The 22,768-nt window shown below is 37.8% G+C and overlaps 1 protein-coding gene across 1 annotated transcript in view; it reads right to left on the bottom strand.

Annotated features, from left to right (window-relative positions):
• Nucleotides 1-22,768, bottom strand: part of HDAC9 (histone deacetylase 9) — a 906,012-nt gene that overhangs the window by 240,352 nt on the left and 642,892 nt on the right. The gene's annotated exons all lie outside the window — the stretch shown is intronic.

The following is a 22,768-nucleotide window of genomic DNA, read 5'->3' as shown; positions in this document are numbered from 1 at the left end:
TACCACACATTGCATCTGGAGTAGTTGGGCATTTTCTAATTTGTCTGCCATTATACTAAACCAGTAATTCTCAATGGGAATAGTTTTGCCCACCACCTCCCCCCACTCAGGGGCCATTTGGGAATTTCTAGAGACATTCTTGCTTGTCAAGACTGAAGGAGCAGGTCAGCTTCTAGCCTCTGTTGGGTAGAAGCCAGGAATGCTGCTAAACATCTTACAGTGCCACAGGACAATACATGAAAGAAGTATGTTGCCCAAAATGTCAATGCCAAGGTTGAGAAATCCTGCCCTAGAAACACTGAGACCCTATAAATACCAGTGCTACCTTCTTCATCTTGGCTGCTAGAAATCTCAAAGTAAAATTTGTGGTCTTTGTCTAGTAAAAATAGTAGCTACTACAACACACACTTTATTTATTTTTTTGTATTGTTTCTTTTTTTTTTTTTTTTTGTTATGTTACCATACAGTACTTCATTAGTTTTTTGATGTAGTGTTCCATGATCCATTGTTTGCGTATAACCCCCCAGTCCTCATTGCAATACGTGCCCTTCTTAATACCCATCACCGGGCTAACCCATCCCCCCACACCCCTCCCCTCTGAAACCCTCAGTTTGTTTCCCGGAGTCCACAGTCTTTCATGGTTCGTCTCCCCCTCTGATGTCCCCCCTTTCATTTTTCCTTTCCTTCTCCTAATGTCCTCCATGCTATTCCTCATGTTCCACATTTAAGTGAAACCATATGATAATTGTCTTTCTCTGCTTGACTTATTTCACTTAGCATAATCCCCTCCAGTTCCATCCATTTTGATGCAAATGGTGGGTATTCATCCTTTCTGACGGCTGAGTATATTCCACTGTATATATGGACCACATCTTCTTTATCCATTCACCTGTTGAAGGGCATCTCGGCTCCTTCCACAGTTTGGCTATTGTGGACACAGCTGCTATGAACATTGGGGTGCACGGGCCCTTTCTTTTCACTACATCTGTATCTTTGGGGTCAATACCCAGTAGTGTACTTGCTGGGTCACGGGTAGCTCTATTTTTAACTTTTTGAGGAACCTCCATACTGTTTCCAAAGTGGCTATACCAACCTGCATTCCCATCAACAGTGTAAGAGGGTTCCCCTTCTTCCACATCCTCTTCAACATTTGTTGTTTCCTGCCTTGTTAATTTTTGCCATTCTAAGTGGTGTAAGGTGGTATCTGAGTGTGGTTTTGATTTGAATTTCCCTGATAACTAATGATGTTGAACATTTTTTCATGTGTCTGTTAGCCATTCGTATGTCTTCTTTGGAGAAGTGTCTGTTCAAGTCTTCTCATTTTTTGACTTGATTATTTGTTTCTTGGGTGTTGAGTCTGAGAAGTTCTTATAGATCTTGGATACCACCCCTTAATCTGTAATTCATTTACAAATATCTTCTCCCATTCTGTGGGTCGCCTCTTTGTTTTGTTGACTGTTTTCAGCAACACGACAGGGATGCCCACTCTTGTCACTATTGTTCAACATAGTACTAGAAGTCCTAGCATGAACAATCAGACAACAAAAAGAAAAGGTATTCAAATTGGCAAAGAAGAAGTCAAACTCTCTCTCTTCACAGATGACATGATGCTTTATGTGGAAAAACCAAAAGACTCCACCCCAAATTACTAAAACTCATACAGCAATTCAGTAATGTGGCAGGATACAAAATCAATGCACAGAAATCAGTTGCTTTTCTATACACTAACAATTTAATTGTAGAAAAAGAAATTAGGGAATTGATTCCATTTACAATAGCACCAAAAACCTAAGATACCTTGGAATAAACCTAACCAAAGAGGTAAAGGACCTATACTCTTTAGGATCTATACTCTGGAAACTACAGAACACTTAAAGAAAGAAATTGAGGAAGACACAAAAAGATGGAAAAACATTCCATGCTCACGGACTGGAAGAATAAACATTGTTAAAATGTCTATGCAACCCAGAGCAATCTATACTTTCAATGCCATCCCAATCAAAATACAAATGGCATTTTTCGAAGAGCTGGAACAAATAATCCTGTAATTTGTATGGAACCATAAAAGACCCTGAATTGCCAAGGAAATGTTGAAAAAGAAAAACAAAGCTGGGGGCATCACGTTGCCTGATTTCAAGCTATACTACAAAGCTGTGATCACCAAGACAGCATGGTACTGACACAAAAACAGACAGATCAATGGAATGGAATAGAGAACCCAGATATGGACCCTCAACTCTATGGTCAACTAATCTTTGACAAAGCAGGAAAAAATACCCAATGGAAAAAAGACAGTCTCTTCAATAAATGGTGCTGGGGAAATTGGACAGCTATATACAGAAGAATGAAACTCGACCATTCTCTTACACCATACACAAAGATTAACTCTAAATGATGAAAGACCCAATGTGAGACAGGAATCCATCAAAATCCTAGAGTAGAACATAGGCAGTAACCTCTTCGACATCTGCCACAGCAAGTTTTTTTCAAAACACGTCCCCAAAGGCAAGGGAAACAAAAGCAAAAATGAACTTTTGGGACTTCATCAAGATAAAAAGCTTCTACACAGCAAAGGATACAACAGATACTTTATATGCTAATCTCAGTCCTAGCTCATTGTATTTTCACTTTTGCATGATGACACCTACTTTGAATACACACACACACACACACACACACACACACACACACACACACACATATATATACACTTCATGTTTGTTTTGAAAGCTGCTTTAAATCCTTTATGGAATATGGCAAGAATAAAAGGAAAATATAGAGAAAAAGGAAGAAAGAAAGGAAGGAAGGAAGGAAGGAAGGAAGGAAGGAAGGAAGGAAGGAAGAGAGAAAGAAAGAAAGAAAGAAAGAAAGAAAGAAAGAAAGAAAGAAAGAAAGAAAGAAAGAAAGAAAGAAATGGGGAGGGGGGAGGGAGGGAGGAAGAAAGAAAAGACGGAAGAAAGAAAGCAGCAGCAAAAAGAGCAGAGAGACAGACAGCCCAGAGAGGATGCAGAGAAGAGGAGAGAGAGGGAACAGGGAGGAAATTGCTTTATATTTTCATTGTTAACTTTTTAAAGTTGTGTTTTCTCTCTTGTTTCTTCTTTGGAATAGGACCAAAGAATGATTTTTATCAAAATTTTCTTTTCCTGAATTTATCCAAATAATTCTGTCTCCTGAATGGAATTGACACTAATATAAACTTATATTAAAGGGTTGTTCTGTCCTTTTCAGTTTCTTCAGTTTCACAAATGGCAGTGACAGAGCCAGGAAAAACCTTTCACAGGTCTTCCGATTCTTTTGCTTCAATCTCAACTGATTTTTTCCTAATACATCAAAGAAAGGGACAGCAATTTCTTCTGATGATTTCAAAAAAGAAATAATTATATAATATCAGTGGCAAAATAAAATATCAAGGCCATCATAAGATTATTGGCATCTATACCAAAAAGAAAAAAAAAGAAACAGACAAGTTCTATCTATTAAAAGTCAAGTCCTTGAGAAATGTTTGTTGATGAGAATGTTGGGTTTGTCCTCATACACATATAAGACTGGGAGTACATGGACAGCCTGCTGTCTTTGAGCAGCCATGATTCATTTTGTTTAGTGGAAATACCTAAGTGCTATTTGTGAATATACCCACACTTTCAAATGTTCACTTCCTTTGAAACAGATTCTGAGTATCTGAGAGGTGGGTACAATATTTCAAAACCATTGCTTTCACAGTTTCTTTCACTCCACTCTGAATTAGGAGCATGAACTAAAATGACCAAAATCCACGGTCAGGATTTTGCAAGAAATCAAGATGCTTCCTGAGTGCCACTGCCTCCCCTTATTCAGTAGCCTCTGTACAGGTGCATATCCTTCCGGTAACCACTTAATTGCTTTCAGTTTTTTCCTTTTTTAAAAAATTGTTTACCCTGAGAATGACCACATAAAAATGGACAGTAAAATATAAGTGTGACACACAGTGCACAAAATAATCAGAGTTCTAAGTAAGCTAACTCTCCAATAGCTCTGTCACTGAATAATATACACTGCCAATGTAATTTATGGTTTTAAAAACAGCAGTAACAACAGCATGCTTCTCCCTAAATACTTGGCTCAGATCTGCAGCAGCTATAATTTAAATATTAACTCAAGTATAAAGAATTTCCTTGGTGTTAAGGGGTATAAGTGACCCTTTATATAGACAAATAGAATCCAAATACGAACAGGAAAAAGTACAAAAAAATAGCTTAGAGAGGCTTACATACAGAAGTGGTATAAATTTGGGCTCAAGTAGTAGCCACATGTTCAAAAGACTCCAGAGGTCAGACTGGTAATGTAGATGTAATATAATGTAAGGTAAATGAGAGGTGGGGGGTGTAATTTTCCAATCTTAAATATTGAGAAGAATTTAATTTTTAAAAAATCCCTAGCCAGGCTAAAATAAACTTATCTATGTGCTAAATATGGCTCCTGGGCTATCAGTACATAACTTTTGCTGTCCAGAGTGACTTACTTTTTTTTTTAAGATTTTTTATTTATTTATGTGACAGAGAGACAGCCAGCAAGAGAGGGAACACAGCAGCGGAGTGAGAGAGGAAGAAGCAGGCTCCCAGCAGAGGAGCCCGATGTGGGACTCGATCCCGGAACGCCGGGATCACGCCCTGAGCCGAAGGCAGACGCTTTAACGACTGCGCTACCCAGGCGCCCCAGAGTGACTTACTTCTACACAAAGTTTGAAAATTCTCGAGTACGAAATGGAGAGTATAACTACTCTAACTCCTAAGGGGTTATGTTTATAAAGGATTCTAGCTTTGCCTGAGGATAAGACTAGAGCAATGATGCTCAGGTTAACATTTCAAGTAAATGCTACAAATATTCACAGCACTACAAAAAGTTTCATTGCACCATTAAAATTTGTTACTTGAGAAAATACATACTGGTGAAATATATAATTAATTCAGCAATGTCTTTAAATTAATCTGAAGCTTATTAATTGCAGTAATGCCTATAGGCATTTAAAAATGTAGGCTGAGGGGCACCTGGGTGGCTCAGTTGTTAAGCATCTGCCTTCAGCCCAGAGCGTGATCCCAGGGTCCTGGGATAAAGCCCTGCATCGGGCTCCCTGCTCTGCTGGGAGCCTGCTTCTTCCTCTCCCACTTCCCCGCTTGTGTTCTCTCTCTCTCGCTGGCTGTCTCTCTGTCAAATAAATAAATAAAACCTAAAAAAAAAAAAATGTAGGCTCATATTTCTGACAAATCTACCCTAATAAAAAAAATGCTAAATAAATAATTAATTAGTTAACCGTAGGGCAGAGGGTTGGAGCTAAGGTCACAAGGCAGGCAAGTAACCTGAGTTGTCTAATACAGAGGTAAATGGATTTTTGTAAAGAGGAAAGAGGAAAAAAAGAACCTTAAAAATAGTGAAAACACAGATTCAAAAGATTCAGATCATAACTAGGAAAAAAATGCCATCAATTCAATTACACAAAGAGACAAAACCACATCTAGCACATCACAGTCAAAATGCTAAAACTAAAAAGAAAAAAAAAAGTCTTGAAGGCAGCCAGAGAAGACAGATCACATAAAATCTTGACCTAAGACAGGAATCTTGGCAGATTTCTTAGGAGAAACTATTTAAGCTAGAAGACAATGGAGTGACATCTTCAAAGTTTTCAAAGGAAAAAAAATGTCAATCAGAATTCCATACTAACAAAAATATCTTCAAAAAATACCTTTAAAAGGTAAAATAAAGATTCTTCAGAAAAATAACTGCTGAAGTATTATACTTCCATCAGATTCCATCAGACCATTTACAAAAAATGGTAAAGAAAATCACTGAGGAAATGAAGAGTGCTAAAAATGATAATAATGAAGGCATTAATATAAAAGAGACCTTTTTTCTTATTTTATTCCTTTAAAACATTGACTATCTAAAGCAAAAATAATAAAAAATTTTATTGAGGGGTTAATGGCTCATGTAAAAATCAGATGCATCACAACAGAGTATGTAGAATGGAAGAAGAGGACACAAATAAACTGCTATAGGATTTGCATATTATACATGAAGTAGTGTAATATTACCTGAAGGTAAACTTTGATATGTATTAATAGTTATAAGTGTTAGAGAAACTACTAAAAATATAGATAAAAAACTAATAAGTCAATAGTGGAAATAAAAGATATAATTTTTTTTTAATTTTTTTTTTATTTTATTTTTTTTTTTTAAGATTTTATTTATTTATTTGACAGAGAGACAGCCAGCGAGAGAGGGAACACAAGCAGGGGGAGTGGGAGAGGAAGAAGCAGGCTCCCAGCAGAAGAGCCCGATGTGGGACTCGATCCCGGAACGCTGGGATCATGCCCTGAGCTGAAGGCAGACGCTTTTAACGACTGCGCTACCCAGGCGCCCCAAAAGATATAATTTTTAAAAATATTCAATCCAAAGGAAAGCAGAAAAAGAAAAACAAAACAAACAAGTGAAAAACATATGTAACAAATATAAACAAATAACAAGACAGTCAATTTAAATTTAAATTCAACCATAGCAAAATCCACTGCTCTAGAATACTGCTACTCAAAGTGTGGCCCATGGAACCACAGTGGTCCCATTCTACAACAAGATAAACAAAAGCAAGCATTTAGCAACTTCTATAGCAACTGTTTAGAATAATTTTTTATCTGTTCAAGCCAGTAAGAACAAGTTTTTATTTTGTATGTTTTTTGTATCCCATTTTTAGTAATTCTTTTTTATTGCATTTCACAAAAGCATTGTTCCATGACAGGAAATAAAAAGTAAGCAAGCAAAATCTTGTCCTTTACCACATAATAATTTGAGGAACATTGATTTCATAGAGAAAGGACTTTCCTTCCAAATTGTACACAGACAGAACTCTATTTGGGTAAGAGAGGTAGAAAGAAAAGGTGAAACTAGAGGTAAAATTAGAAATGTGTGTGAGGTCGGGTGCCTGGGTGGCTCAGTCGGTTGAGCAATTGACACTTGATATCAGCTCAGGTCAAGATCTCATGGTCATGGAATTGAGTCCCAGATCGGACTCAGTTAGCAGAGAATCTAACTGGAGATTTTCTCTCTCCCTCTCCCTTTGCCCCTCCCCCAACTTGTGCATGTCCGCATGCATGCATGCTCTCTCTCTAAAATAAATCTTTTTTAAAAAAGAAATGTGTGTTAGTTTTTTTTCTTTTCATTACTGCTTTTTTTTTTTTTTTTTTTTTTTAGATTTTACTTACTTACTTACTTGAGAGAGCGTGTACACACACAGGAGATGGGAGAGACGCAGAGGTAGAGGAAGAGAAAGAATCTCAAGCAGACGCCCTGCTGAATGCAAACCCGACACAGAGCTCAATCTCTCCACCCTGAGATCATGACCTGAGCTGAAACCAAGAGTCAGATGTTTAACCAACTGAGTCACCCACGCACCCCGTTTTAGGAGTTTTATTAATAAATTAGCCTGCACAAGATAAGTCATACACCAAGAGAGAATGACTATCAATAATTTGTCTAATAATTCCACCAATAGTTTGTACCTAGAGACCTTCATAACCCCAGAATTATTATTTTTTTTAAAGATTTTATTTATTTATTTGACAGAGACAGCCAGCGAGAGAGGGAACACAAGCAGGGGGAGTGGGAGAGGAAGAAGCAGGCTCCCAGCAGAGGAGCCTGATGCGGGGCTCGATCCCAGAACGCTGGGATCACGCCCTGAGCTGAAGGCAGACGCTTAACGACTGCGCTACCCAGGCGCCCCATAACCCCAGAATTTGGAGAAATTGTCAGGTTTTCTGATAAGCTTTTTTTTTTTTTTAAGATTATTTATTTATTTATTTGCCATAGAGACAGATAGCCAGCAAGAGAGGGAACACAAGCAAGGCCAGTGGCAGAGAAAGAAGCAAGCTCCCTGCAGAGGAGCCCGATGCGGGGCTCGATCCCAGGACTCTGGGATCAAGCCCTGAACCGAAGGCAGACGCTTAACGACTGAGCCACCCAGGCGCCCCTCTGATAAGCTTTTTTAACAGACATTCCAAGAAGCCAATCTTTGGACTCCTCCACCTTTTTTCATTCTTTTCGGTGGTAGCTTTGGCAATGGTTTCATCAATGTTTAGTGCAATATCACCTTATCTATTTGGCTGACTTTAGAGTTAGAGTGAGACCTTAAAAACTGCCACTTACAAATTGTTCAAACCTGGACAAGTTTATTAACCATGCTCTAAATAAAAACAGAGATGAGCTCTAAGTAAAAATGGAGATGATACCACCTTCTTCATAGGATTATACTACCTTTGTCATAGGATTATTAGCATTAAATTAGTCAATGCATGCAACGTGCTTAATATAGTGCAACACAATAGTGAAAGCAGTAAGCTCTCAGTAAGTGTTCACTAAGAAAAAAATCGCAGAGTTTTGGTTCCAGCATTAGTTGCTATTCTGTAGGACATCAAAAGCAAAAATCATCTGTGATAATGCTTGAAGCCAGAAACTACTTCTAATCAGAAAGCAACATTTTTTTTTTAGCTGCATATGGATCTAGTTCAACTGGAGTTTCCTGAATGAATGCTGGCTTTTTCCAAGCACATCCAGCATAGCTCAATCATTGGCACCCGAAACAAAGCTAATGCTCTGAAAAGCCGCACATGATAGAAATTAAGCTACCTGTACTGAAAGTGGATGTGAAAGTATTTAAAAGGGAAAGAGAATGACTTAGAAGAAAAGGAATTTAGGCACAGTCTCCTTTGTATAATCTAAATACAGCTTGTTGATTCTTTTCGGAAATACTCCCAGAGTTAAATATAATACTAGTTTGCCCATTAACAGAACATACGCACTGTGCATGGTTAATGGGGCACATGATTCTTCCACGGATGCCTTCAATATTTCACCCTGAAAGTTGGGAACTAAAACTCCTCAGCCAATACTAAGCAGTTGAGTAAGCAGCTGCTGCAATGCTATGCTGCTGCTTGGGCCACAGGGCATTTCTAAATAATTGAGTTTAAGCTTAAATAATGATCAGATGCCCATAGGAACCTCCTGAGAGACACCAGACTCGACAAAGAAATAGGTTTTCATCACAGTACTGATTCTGTGCCATTTGAGGCACATTTTATAAAACTATGTAAGAAATTAAGCATCTTTTTAACTTTTGCATTACAACTGGTAAAGTATATCATTTAAATTAATCATCCATTATGGATCAGCTATTTCTGCGGACAGTATCCTGATCTGGTAACTTAGAAATTATCTAATATTTTTAAATCACTAAAATCATTTCAGCTTGATTTAATTTCTGAGAAACTTTAGTTTTAATTTTTCTACATGGCTTATTCTGTTTTAAGATCTATACAGTATGCATAATGGCATCTGCAAGCCAAATTTCTTATTTGTTTGATTTAGGAAATAGAATAATTACTTTTTTCCACTTAAGAGGTATTTGAGAAGTTCAATATTTTTCTATCCTCAAGCCTCTACTCTTAGGGTCTAGAGCTGAAGATTCCAGTACATATTTTCTTTCCAGGAAGAGTAAAAGTGGAGGGGGGAGTAGGAAAGATTCAGAGAGAGAAAAGCCTGGTTTGTTAGTAGATTGAGTGGAAGAGATAATAAAGTCAAATTTATTACCCAAAGAAAGCATAAAGTAAGTATCTCTGGTCAGTATCTAAAGGAAGATGTAGGGGACAAACTGGAGCACCAAAGAGGTGCTGAACACTGTGTTAAAAATTTTAGAAACATTACCTAATTTATTTCCCATGATAGCCTAATAAAGGTATTTTTAGTCGCTTTTACGAAAGAGGAAACTCAGCTTAAGTAACTCAAACAGTTACACAGTTGATAAGGCACAGAACTGGGATTTCAAACTCAACTGTACATATGGATATTGTTATGGATGGAATTGTGCTCCCCCAAAATACAAATGATAAAGACCTAACTCCAAAGTAACCAAATTTATACACAGGGTCTTTAAAGAGGTAGTGTGACTGGTATCCTTGTAAGTAGAGGAAGAGACACCAGTGATGTACACACACAGAGAAAAAGTCATGTGAGGACACTGAAAAACTGGCCATTTGCAAACCAAGGAGAGAGGCCTAAGGAGAAACCAATCCTGTCTACAACCTGCTCTTGAACTTCTAATCTCTAGAACTATAAAAAAATATATATTTTTAAAAAAACATAGAGTCGACCAAATCTTCATTGCTGTCAGGGATAGGATAAAGGCACTTATTTTTCTACCCTGGGCATCAGCATCTCAAGAAGAAAGGGGAATGATTATTTAAAAAGTTAATCAAGTTTTTTACGTAGATGTTTTTGTTTTGTTTTGTATGTGTTTGTTCTTTTCTGTTCTCTCTGGATTTCTTTGCAGTATAGGCTAGTTATATGATATTCCAAATGCAGGATGACTGAGAAGCTTGGAAATCTACCAATTTTGACTTCGTGGGGGTACTTGAGCTATTGTTTAGGAATACTTTATATTTATATAGCTGCTAGTGAACAACAATTTGTTGTTTAAGCTACCCAGTCAGTGATATCTTTTTATGGCAGGTTGAGCAGACACATACAGATATGAACTTAAAAAAAGATTTTCTATATTGTGTGTTCTATACATCTTTTCTTAATGATATATGATGAGAGCTAGTGTTAAGTGCCATGACAGCAGGGCTATGGGTATCTTCGGGGTCTGATACATAATAGATCCTTAATAAATAAGTGTCAAAAGAATCAATTAATGAATGAAAAGAGGTTAGTTCTATGTAATACATTTCTCGACAGCGTTTGACTGTGGCTAAAAAATCTAAAATGTGAAAATCCCCTCCGCATTGAAGTCCTGCATTACATCACTAATTTAGTGAAGAACACTTCTCTCTTCTTCAGTTAGCACCACACCTAGATTCATAGCTTTCATTTGCTAGCAACAGGTGCCTCCTCTCTTTGGCTCGTCAACAGGCAACATCTGGGGTGCCCCTAGTGCCCCAGATCTCTGTTGTCATAGTTTACCCTTGTTCCTCATAGAAACTTCCATGTCTTGTAACTATTTGCCCAAAGGAGAGAAGCTATCCCTGCAAGTCTTATTGAGAGAGAGAGAAAGAGAGAGAGAGAGAGAGAGAGAGACAGAGACAGAGAGATAAAGAGAGAAAGTGGGGGGGAGGGAAAGGCAGAGGGACAGGATCTCAAGCAGACTCCCTGCTGAACACAGAGCCTGATTCAGGGCTCAGTCCAATAACCCTGAGATCATGACCTGAGCCAAAATCAAGAGTCAACCAACTGAGCCATCCAGGCACCTCATCCCTATAAATATTAATCAATCAGATCTTCAATGTCAAGCTAACTGGAGCCTACTATCTGATTTTTCCAGAAAAATTGATTTTTTAAAAAGTTGATTTAAATTTGGATAACGAATTACCATATAGTAATGCCATACTTGATCCCCAAAGGGGATGAAAAACCATGTTTCAAAAATCACCTCTACTTTAGAGGTAAATAAATGGAGGCCCAGAAAAATTAAATGATTTGCCCATTCATAGTCACACAGGATCTTGTCACTCAAAGTGTGGTCCATGGATCAGCAACACTGACATCATATGTATGGGTGTTTGTAAGAGATGTAGAATCTTAGGCCCCAACCAGTTCTACTGAATTAGAATACATATTTTAGAGTTAGAGAAACACTTTTGAAGCAGTGACAACATGGAGATTTGAATCCAAATGTTCCAATGTCTAAATCAAGTTTTTCTGCCCATGTGCCTCACCACAAAGGCTTCTAAAAATAATCCCCACTCTCACCTTACCAGTCACCCTAAAGTGCCGTAATTCTAATGGGAGAACACTAGTTGGGTAGTATGATGTGAGATGAGGCCTGAAGGTTTCAGGGCTTTGAAGAATCTTTTAGATCACACCCTTGAGGTAGCAGCTTATTTATTCTCTGCAAAACAATTAGGACCTCTCATCTTAATTAGGGCCACTCATCAGAGTGGAGTAACGTCCATTCTCTACACACAGTTGCCACTGCATCATCACATTTGATCCTCACAATAATGCAACGAGAGAGCCTCAACTGTCCCCATTTTAAAGATGAAGAGGGACATCTGGGTAGCTCAGCTGGTTAAGCATCCAATTCTTGATTTTGGCTCAGGTCATGATCTCAGGATTGTGAGATCTAGCCCCATATCAGGCTCTACGCTCAGAGTGGACCCTGCTTAAGATTCTCTCTCTCCCTCTCCTTCTACCCCTCTCCCTCCACTCATGCATGCAACTCACTCAGGGTGAGTTGTGCCGTTATTTAGGTAGCAAACTTCAAAAATTCTTGAGAGCCCTCTATAACTCTGGGTGACTCTTATTTTTTCCTCCCATAGAATAATGTTGAGAGTCAAATTTCTGGGCTGAGGACCCATGGTATTCTTTATTGTATTCTTTGGTTGGCTCTGCAGCCTTTAACAATGGGTGTTCTCCCTTCTCCCGTGTGATACATGCCAGCTCTTTGAATGTATATATTCATTTCATGTTAGATGTTCTGCTGAAATCTTGAGACTTTTGAAATGGAGCTGGGATGGATTTATGATGACAATGGGTGGGTGAACCCACATGCTCTCTCTCTTATGTTCAACACTGGGAGGAACGCATGAATGACAGCCCATTCCCTTGGGATCACTTGTAGGTTATAATGCCCACACCTTAGCTTCTTTAGTCATGGTGAGATGAAAAAGAAATACAGTGGCTATAGGGAAGACCTTCAGATTCCAAGTAAAACCATGGATATGATGAATGAATACTGTGACCAATATTCCATATGGAAAGAAGGCATGAACTATTAATGCAGCAGCTGGAAGAGACAAGGGGCATGCCACGTACGTTAATGCTCTACCACAAATCCCCTTCCAGTATGATCAACTGCTTTCTAGCAGCCCTACTGACCTTGCATGTACAATTTCTAAGTCACTCTTCACCTTCAGAAAAATATCCCTTTGCTATTCATGTGCCAGTGTAAGAATAAATACAGGACATATTTGTTGTGGCAAAGTGCTACATCTTGAGACTCTAAGGATTCTTAAGATACTAGTGGACTCCAGGATTTGCCAATAATATATGAATTCTTGTGGGTTATGTGGTCAATCAAGGAATCTAAGAGTCCTTATTGCTGCTTATTCACAGTAATCTGCTGGTCAGTCCTACCAAGATTGAGTTAGAGACACAGTCAAGTAATACCATCTCAGTATTTTTCCTACTACTTCATTTAATCTGATGAACATACTGTGGAAAGGATATTTCATAATATGCTAATCCTTGTAATCACTAGACAGTGAATGTTAGAGCCCTGTTCCTATCAAGACTGCTTAATAAAATTAACTCTGACCCAGTAGGTGTGTGAAATGAGATTCTCTCTAACTCTTCCCACAGTAGTTTGGTTCAAGGGCAGAGGTTTTTCACTGTTCTAGTTTGAATTAAAATGCTGTGCAGAGGTTCAGAATTTTTTACCCCAAATTAATGATGTCTGAGTGCATGGATTTAATACTTCATAGGAATTACAATAAAGAGAATGCTCTTGGCAAAAGAAACAACTGTGCTTTCTTATGGTTAGGATTATTCTCATTTGTGAAATGGGTGTTGATACTCATATGAGATTGACATTGTGGTGAGTTGTGTGTGCATAGTACTATGGATAAGAGCTAGGGAATCAAGACATCTCTACTTTACCACCTACTAATTGTGTGACTTGAACAAGTTACTCCCCTTTCCGAGCCTCAGTTTCCTTTTCTGCAAAATAGGAAGCCTCAGTTACACCTTTAGTAACAAGACTTCTGGGAATGCTGTGAGGATTAAAAGACGTGAGGAAGGTTATCATTGGAAGCTGCATGTAAAGAATAGCTAATCTCTGATGTGAGACTGAATTAGTCCAGTTCTATGAGAACCAACAGGTATGTTTTATAGGGTTCTCTGGCCCTGCTGAGGCCAGAACATCTCACCTAATAGATCATCCCCTCATTAAATCGACCTTTTGGGTCAAAGTTAAGGATTATAATTTTTCTTAGATGTTTAGAGTACAGCCCTGGGGCGCCTGGGTGGCTCAGTCGTTAAGCGTCTGCCTTCGGCTCAGGGGGTGATCCCGGAGCTCTGGGATCGAGCCCCACGTCGGGCTCTTCCGCTGGGAGCCTGCTTCTTCCTCTCCCACTCCCCCTGCTTGTGTTCCCTCTCTCGCTGGCTGTCTCTCTCTCTGTCAAATAAATAAATAAAATCTTAAAAAAAAAAAGAGTACAGCCCTATATAACTTAGCTGAATTTTTTTGTTGATTCATCCCATTTAATATTTAAGATACTGAGTATCACAAACAGAAAATTAACAGAAAAACATAGCTCTGGATTTTAGACTCCAAAGTTTGTGCTCCTTGTGCTATGTATACACAACATACAACTGGTCATGAACAAATAGAAAAGTCATCATACTCTGCTTCATGCACTGATCCAAATCAATTAATCAGCTACCCTGAATCTAGCAGCTCAGATATAAATCAGCAGAGACCAGCTAGAGACAACTGAGGACACAGTATAATAGTGTCTACTAAAGAAGCAACTAAAATGTACATGAAAAACCACTGGGAAATATAATGCAAATTTCAGGGCATTTGCAATATACTTGAAAATAGGCAGGTGTTAAGAGTATTGTATCTAATTTGCAGCTGCACAATTTATATAGGAAACTATGTCCAAATAACGTTCCCAGGAACTGGGAACCTCAAAGCACATAAGGCTGCTAAGATCTGGAGCTACCCAGATGTCTCACAGCCACAGCTTGGATAATTGTGCCTCCACTTTCAAGCTCCTCCATACCTCCAAGGTCAGATCTTAAGGGAGATTTCAGGATCTCAAGGTGTGACTGTAAATCCACCACATCTCAATCCAGGAGTCAAAAAGGAGGCCAGGAATTCGGTATGTTCTGGATAGAACGACCCTACCCCCCAAGATCGTCACATCTTCATAGGTGGGATTGAAGATGGGGACCCAGAACTCTGCGCAGTCTTAACAAGCCTACTCTGGTGCCCCCTATTACCCCTCCTTAAGTTAGTCACCACAAGAAGCCAGGATTCCCAGGTCATCCCTCACATTAATGCCAAGCTCCAAAAGGTAACACTTCCCATTAACCACCATTTCTGTCCCCAAATTCCATACTATCTTCCTTGCTTTCTTTTCTGCATAATATTCATCATTACCCACACATATCTGAACTAATGCATATTTGTTTATCTGTCTTCCCCACAGAATATAAGTTCTACCAGGATAGAATTTTTATTGTTTTAGTCATTGCTGTACTTATAGTTCCTAGCTTCTAATAAGCAATCAATAAATATTTATTATGTAAACAAGTGAATAAATGAGTGAATGAATTCTGCCCCAAGTTGAGGTAGCCTCCAGAAGCTGTAAATATATTAAGTCTAAAGCCAATTAGTATTTGGTATCTGACTTCTTTCATACTTGCTTTTAATAGCATAGTTAGCTGACACTGGATAGTGCACTCACTAGCTCTCAAAATGATGATGCCTCTGTCAAAGAAAGCTGAGAAAGAAAGGCTGTCCTGTACAAATATTTCATAGAAAAATGACTTTGGATCTCGTTCAATGAAAAGACCAGGTATTTTGCCTTCAGTCCATATCACCGGGACTCCCAGGTCTTTCTCACTAAAGTTGATGAATATAAACGGAGGAAGATTAACACAGAGTAAAGTGGTAAGCATAATAAGGGATATGAGTGAGAAATGAAAAGAAAATAAAAAATTTAAAAGAAGAATATGCAGCTAGAGTTGCTCCATACTTATCACAGAGGAGTCTCTCATTACCTCTTTATTTAATAACTGAATGAATAATATTGCAATGTCTAAAGGAGAAGCAACAGGTTAAGGTGGGGAAAAAAGTAATCTCTTTGGCAGCAAAGAATTTCACTACATTCAGGCCTTGTTTTTTATTTCTTTGAAGAGAAACACTTCGAAATGGTACAGGATCATTTTAAAGGCTATCTACATGTGTCTACAGGAAATATTACTTAGAGACCATATACGCCATGTTATTTAGAATATGGTAAAATAAATTAACCAAATGATTTTGAATGTGTGTCATTCTCAAATATAGTAGTCTTTTAATAGTCTTCATTAAAAAATATGATTCAATGCACGCTTTGTTGCTAAGCCATTGATTAGTCTTTCAAGTCCTTACTTTCACTCATTATTTTAGATCTTAAAGTAAGACCTTGTACAGTAATAATGATGCTGCTTGCCTAGGAATCAGGAGCTATAGGTTCTACCCAGGAGTTTCGAATGATTAAGTCCGAGGGACTCTGCCATGAACTGCTTGTTATGGCTCAAGCATTCAGTAAACTAATCTATTTTAGTTTTGGATTTTGAAAGAAAATGATACAATATGAAAATTTAGAAATTATGCTTTACTAAACTTTCTCTGTCAAAATACTTAACAAAGACAAACCCAATAATGTATTAATATTCTGTATTGGATATTAGTTTGTTATAGGGATGAGTATCTGGATCAGGAACTATCCAGGGTAGAAATACAACAAATGAAAATATTAATGCAGTTTTTTCACATCAAAATGAAAAGGTGAGATGGGCCAGGATTTAGCTGCATTCCAAGCTGCACAACATAGAAGCTGACCAACGATTCCTTTTATCTAAGTAGTTCCATTTCCTTTACAACTCTAAATGTTCATCTACACTTCTACACTCAGGCCTTATGTTTTCTTGACAGAAGTGGCAACCAGTAGATGATTGTATATTCAAATTTATTTGAGTACTTTTTAATTTCTCAGAGTTTTTGTTTCATAGAACTATAAATTTTTTGAATTCAAAGCTTAATGTTCATCAAATCCATTTACCTTTAGCAACGGGAGAGTCTAAGCTTCAATTTCTCTAGAGAAATTGAATCATAGACCAGAGAAAAATAATAGAACAAGAAATTTCAGAAATGGATATATTTTCTTCTTCTCTGCTATTGACATTCCTTTGGTTGACAGTGTTGCTCATATAGTTTTTTATAGGTGTTGTGGTCCCAAGTAAAAAACACATGTGTAAAGCTTTGACAATGGCATTTTTAAGATATCTCATGTTGACAACAGAAAAATTTTAATAGCTGTCTTATATTCATGTGTACTTTAAATTAGAAAATTAAAATAGAATTTCAAAATGCATCCTGTTGTGCTTAGCCATGAAGTCAAAGCAACAGAAAGAAGTTAATCACAAATGAGATTCTACAGCTAAGTGAATTAAGAAGGAAGTTAAGGTTTTCATTTCTAATTGTCCTCTTTTCTGCAATGAACACTGGACACTTAAAGGTTATATACAATTTTACATTTTGTAGTAAACATAGTTATGTATATATGTTTATCTCTGTGGGGAATATCATCTACTTCCCTGCAACTATTATTGAGTACATACAATAAGCAAAATCTATGCAATATTGGAAAATTCCTTTGTTACTTAGAAGGAATTTCCTAGCTTGCATAATATTTTGTACTGTATTTTCCACATCTGGGACAACATGATCTTTTTGTGGACTCTACAACTTGAACCAAAATTCTGAAACAATTTCATTAGGGCAGCTTATCAGTTTTACTTTTTCCAGGTGCTATGGGGTGTTCCTGATAGTATCATTTGCATCCAGTTTAAAACTAATGAAAATCCAAATAGAAGAAGGGGAGATGGGAAAAGACAGATCCCAAATCTTAGTGGATCCTCACTGTGCTGGAGGGAAGAGGGCTGTGATGCATCTCTGATAGCAGCAGTGGAGGAAATGAAGCACTGATTGCAAGTCAGGTTTGAGCTGAGTACTAATACAAAGGAAATCGACATTATCCTGATTACTGCAAGTAAGAAACAGATGCCACCCCCACCTCTTTCTGCAGATGTAACAACAGGCACCGTGCCTGTTTAGGACAACTGGGAGGGAATAGCACGTAATGCATATACTTAACGATAAAACGAAGGGGTTCCTGACTCAATATCAAAACTTTGGAACATACAAATTTTGGCATAAACATTAGGTTTTGTTGTTGTTATTGCTTTAGGGAAAAAAATTCCTTACTAATCAGCAATAGCTTAGTGTGATTGTTAAAAATATGGTGTGTTATTATGTCCTAAACAATTAATAGGCCTAGATAGGCCCCCCCAAATCCCTCCCAAAAACTCATACAAATATGTGCATTCCTAATCATTCTTGAAAATGTATTTAGCTTATGACTAATTAAATTGTTCCCACAACGCTCTTCTTTCTTTTCTGTTCTGGAAGCTCCCTTCTCTGTGTTCCCACAGCACATCTGTCCAAATCAGCACAATGCATAGGCTATGAGCAACTGAGAAAAGTGGTCTCATTAGTCTTTGTATTCCCTACACCTTATCTAATCACTGGCAAAAAGTCTTCTTTTCCTGGCCTTCACTCTTCATATGATGGCATATGTTATGCCTTCTAAATAACTGATTGTGCTTCGAAGACGACCACTCTAAATAGCAGAAGAAAAATGTATTAATCAAATATTTCTGTTACACTGAATTTAACTATATGTCCATATATTTGGTCATAAAATAAATTATTTCCTGATATTATAATACAAAAGAGAAAGTCAGAGAGGTCCCTTAAAAGACTTGCCACTAGAACTTTTTTTTTTTTTTTTTTTTTTTTACTGTTATTGGGGAAGACCCAATGTAATGTAATGGGTAAAATAATACAAAGATACAAACGCAGTAGAAAATAGCAGACAATTTTCTTTTGAATGTATGTATATATAATATTTATATATATGTGAATTTTATACATCAGAGGAGAGACTTACATTTTAAATCTGACAGAAAAGAAAACTTGAGACATTTCATCCAAATTTGTCTCCTGTACAGTGAGTATAGTTAGTACATAACTGAAATGTCTGCTGAAAACCTCAGGGCAACTGAAATGAGCCTTAAATTACCTCCCCATAACCACCTAATCCTTCTCCCCAACCCCCTTTCCAAATCACAAAAATGACATCTCTAACCTTCACAGTGTGTCAGATTTAGGAGTAATCAAATAGAATATGGGCAGAGTAAAAGTTTGTAATAAAAAGCCAGCTTCGTGTTCACAGATTGACTGAGTTGCTGCTGGAGAAGGTGCCTTGATTAAACCTCACAGAGCCTCATTTTTGGCACATCTTTGACCAGTTAGGCGGGCCCAGATTCTGCCCATGCTCAGCAATTCCTCATTCCTCCTAGGGAATTGTTCTGCCTCTTCCACAGCTCCTCCTCCTCCAATTAAGGGTCTGACACTGCCCATTGACTACGTTTATTTTTCTGCCTTTTGGCACCAGGAGCTTGTCTGTTGTAGGATAAAAGTGGAATGCTCTGCTGTCTGCAGGGCTTTCCCCAGGGAACAGAGCATGAAACCCAAACTTATATATAAAATCATATCCTGTTTGCAAACATCATATTCCCTTTGCTTCTCACTAATCTGGTCCTGTAAACCCCAGCACAGCTTGAGAGCCCATTCCTCATCTAAACAAATGCCATAAGCTCCTTTATACTTTTACAACCATGTCAAAAAATAATATTGCCTGCCAATAGTGATGTGATTGGAGTTGCCTCCTCCAAGCCATAAAAGAAGTGCAGAGTCTGTTATCAATTTCTCCTAGTGTATCAAGGGAATTATGGGTCGATTCAGTTCCAAGTTATAAATGACAACTCAAAAGCCGCAGAAGTGTTTGAAGCTGGGAGCTGATGACGACATTATCATAAAAGCCTGCTCGTCCCTGCTTTTGTGGTTTTTTTGTGGCCTATCAAGTGAAGAGGGAAAAATAAAGCTGAGAAATGATTTCAAGATTTCTTCACACAGCAGCAGGTCAGATGGCCAGAAAAATGATCACTATTTTTAGTGATATACCCTTAAGAGTGAGAACTAAAATGGTTCCGCACTGGCTTTTATTTCCAGAGTCCCTTAATTATCTATATCATTAGATGATGACCAAGTCCTGGGATTTGGTAAAATGCTCTCTGCAACTGATGCATTTTCTTGTAGTGCAATCACACACTAATGAGAAGTGAGTCATGCCACAGTAACTAACAAAATGAGAACCAAACCAAAATTCAAAGGAATAAGAAACCCTTGCAATTGTTGCTCAAAATGCAATTCTGGAAAACATACTTTAAAGCACCTTAAGTACCATTTGTCCGTTGAAGTGACTTAACCAACTACTGGCAAATTATCACAGGCAAAGAGTACACTTATCATGATGAGCACTGGGTAACGTTTAGAATTGTTGAATTGCTATATTTTACATCTAAAACTAATATAACACTATACGTTAACTATATCATAATTAAAAAACTTTAAAAAATTATCATATGCAGTTTTAGGAGAAAATTTAATAAGAAATAGGGATTTTTCTGATTTCACAATGTCCCAGGTAGTCTCCCCAAAAGCCAGTCAACCCATCAGCCTTCAGTAGGTATATATTCTAGGGACTGGAGTTTAATAATTGGGGAGCATTAAGTATTTTGGAATTTAAACCAATAATATGAACAGGAAAGTACCTTAACACAGGAGCAATTTTGGTGGTTTCCAAGCTTTCTGAAGTGCCCCATGTTGTGAAGTTGGGTCACTCTTAGTTCATACTGGCCATCTTTGTATACTTAATATGTCAAGGAGTGTCCCAAAGGTAAAAATTTAGACTGGTACGAATCTACAGGATTCAGAGTTTCTCTTAGGACTTATATTAAAACCCAAGATCTGAGGGGCAAGAAGGTTTCTGAATACCTAAGAACACAATTTGGTTTCTGGAAAGAAAAAGAAAAGGCCAAATCAAACTAGTTCTCTAGAGTACCAACATGGACAAGCTTGTGTGTGCACATGCACGTATCACACACATGTTCACACTCACTTGGACCTACATAAAACCACCAGACCATCAGAAGACCAAGGGTCCAATCTAATAACCAGAAGTGCCTCTCTCCAGCCCTCTTCAGCACTGAAGTCAAACTAATACAGTCTTCCACCTCCTGCCTCTGCTTGCTGAAGCTAGATTTACCTACTACCATTGCTGCCACCAAGGATAAAGTGTTTGGGGACATTAGTAAGGATGTATTCTAGGATACTGACTGTGCTTTGTGTTGGACATACAGCGACAAAAGCAGTACTCACTCTTCATTCCTTAGGTACTTCTAAGAGTTTACTAGAGCAGTTCTAGCTACGGAATAAGAAGTTACCTTGGTATGGGTTTAGAGCAGTTGAGTAGAGGTACTTTGTGTTCAAGGGACAGTGTAGTACAGGCACAATCCAAGTCAGATTGTGGGAGATGGGAGCCTAAGGAGCTTTCCTCATTTCAGCTCTGGGTCACGAATTAAGTGTAAAGGAGTGGGAATTTAATGACTTTCACTCTTTTAACATCTGTGCTTTCCTCTCCATCACTGTACCTTCTAATTAGCTATTAGCTTTCATTCTTTGCTTCATTCGCAGGTAATCAGCCATTCTCTTAAAATGAGCACTTGGCATTTTAGAAAATAAGCACAAAAGCCAATGAAACCTATTTTAAAAATCAGTTTATCCTCTGCTTTCTCAAATGATTTTACAAGTTCCTGGCTTCGCAGTGAGTTTGCTAAAAATAATGAAGGATTTATGTAGGATGGTGACTGTCTTGTGCTCAGGGTCAAAAAATGAAGCTCATTGGTGAGCTGCCACAAAACGTACCACACTATACCAGCCACACTGTTGCACTGCTAGGCTCTAGGGACTGTGGCCGGCCTGCTGAAGATGAAAACCATGGAAGGACCTAATGAGCTCTTTTAGAACTCCTGCACATGGACATGCACATCAACCTCATACTTTTAGCCTAAACCTTTACTGTGTGATTTCAGGAAAATAATAGTTCTCTGAGCCCTCAGTTTCTCATCTGCAAAATGGTATTAATAATAATAATAACTATTTTACAAAGCTCTTATAAACTTCAGTTGTATGTTAGCAAACTATAAAATCCAAGCAGATATTGGTTGTCATAGTTGCCATTCTTATTTCTAGAGAGGGCAGAATCACAGGTGAAGGAATAGAAAGATTATCCTTGCTAAATCTAGAATCACTAAAACAATAGAATTAACTTAAAATATACAGGACTTTCCTGTATAAGATCTATTTATAGCAATATATTGCCTACAATATGACATACACAGTTCTTCCCCTTTAATATCCAAGAAGCCTAATTGATTTAAATTCCTCAGTCTTTGAAACCTGATCGAGAATTATGCTGTCCTAACATGGTTTAACACTTAGTTCTACAGGATGACAGTTTAGTACTGGTAAGGGTTAACTTTAAATAGACTGCAGGTTAAAGAATGTGTTCTAATCATCCACAAAAATGTAGACGTTTTTCTTCATATGTCACTGGATTCAAACAAATTTGTCCTTGAAATGTGATATAAATATCCTGGGGAAAAAAAGCTTTGTTAATTACTGAAGACAAAAATGACCCTAGGGGTTCACAAACAAAATGTGCCACAATGCAAAGCACTTTGTGAAGTTTATGCTATTTTCATCAGGAATATAATGTACTTGCATACTCAGTGTAACTCTATTGTGAACTTAATTCTGCTGCAAAACTGTTAAACCCTCTTGTGTTAACTTTTCTCCAGCTACACAAAAGTCTAACAAAGCTGGCTTTATGGGCATGTGACCTGTGTAGTCACACAAAATCCTAGAGTTAGAAGGGTCGCACGGTTGGATTAATTCACTGAGTCGCCATCTTGAAATTCTTAGTAAGTTTTGAGCACGGGGACCTGCATT

This window comes from Ursus arctos, unplaced genomic scaffold (assembly GCF_023065955.2).
Source record: "Ursus arctos isolate Adak ecotype North America unplaced genomic scaffold, UrsArc2.0 scaffold_3, whole genome shotgun sequence".
Lineage (NCBI taxonomy): Eukaryota > Metazoa > Chordata > Mammalia > Carnivora > Ursidae > Ursus > Ursus arctos.
This window is presented reverse-complemented; position numbering and strand designations above follow the sequence as displayed.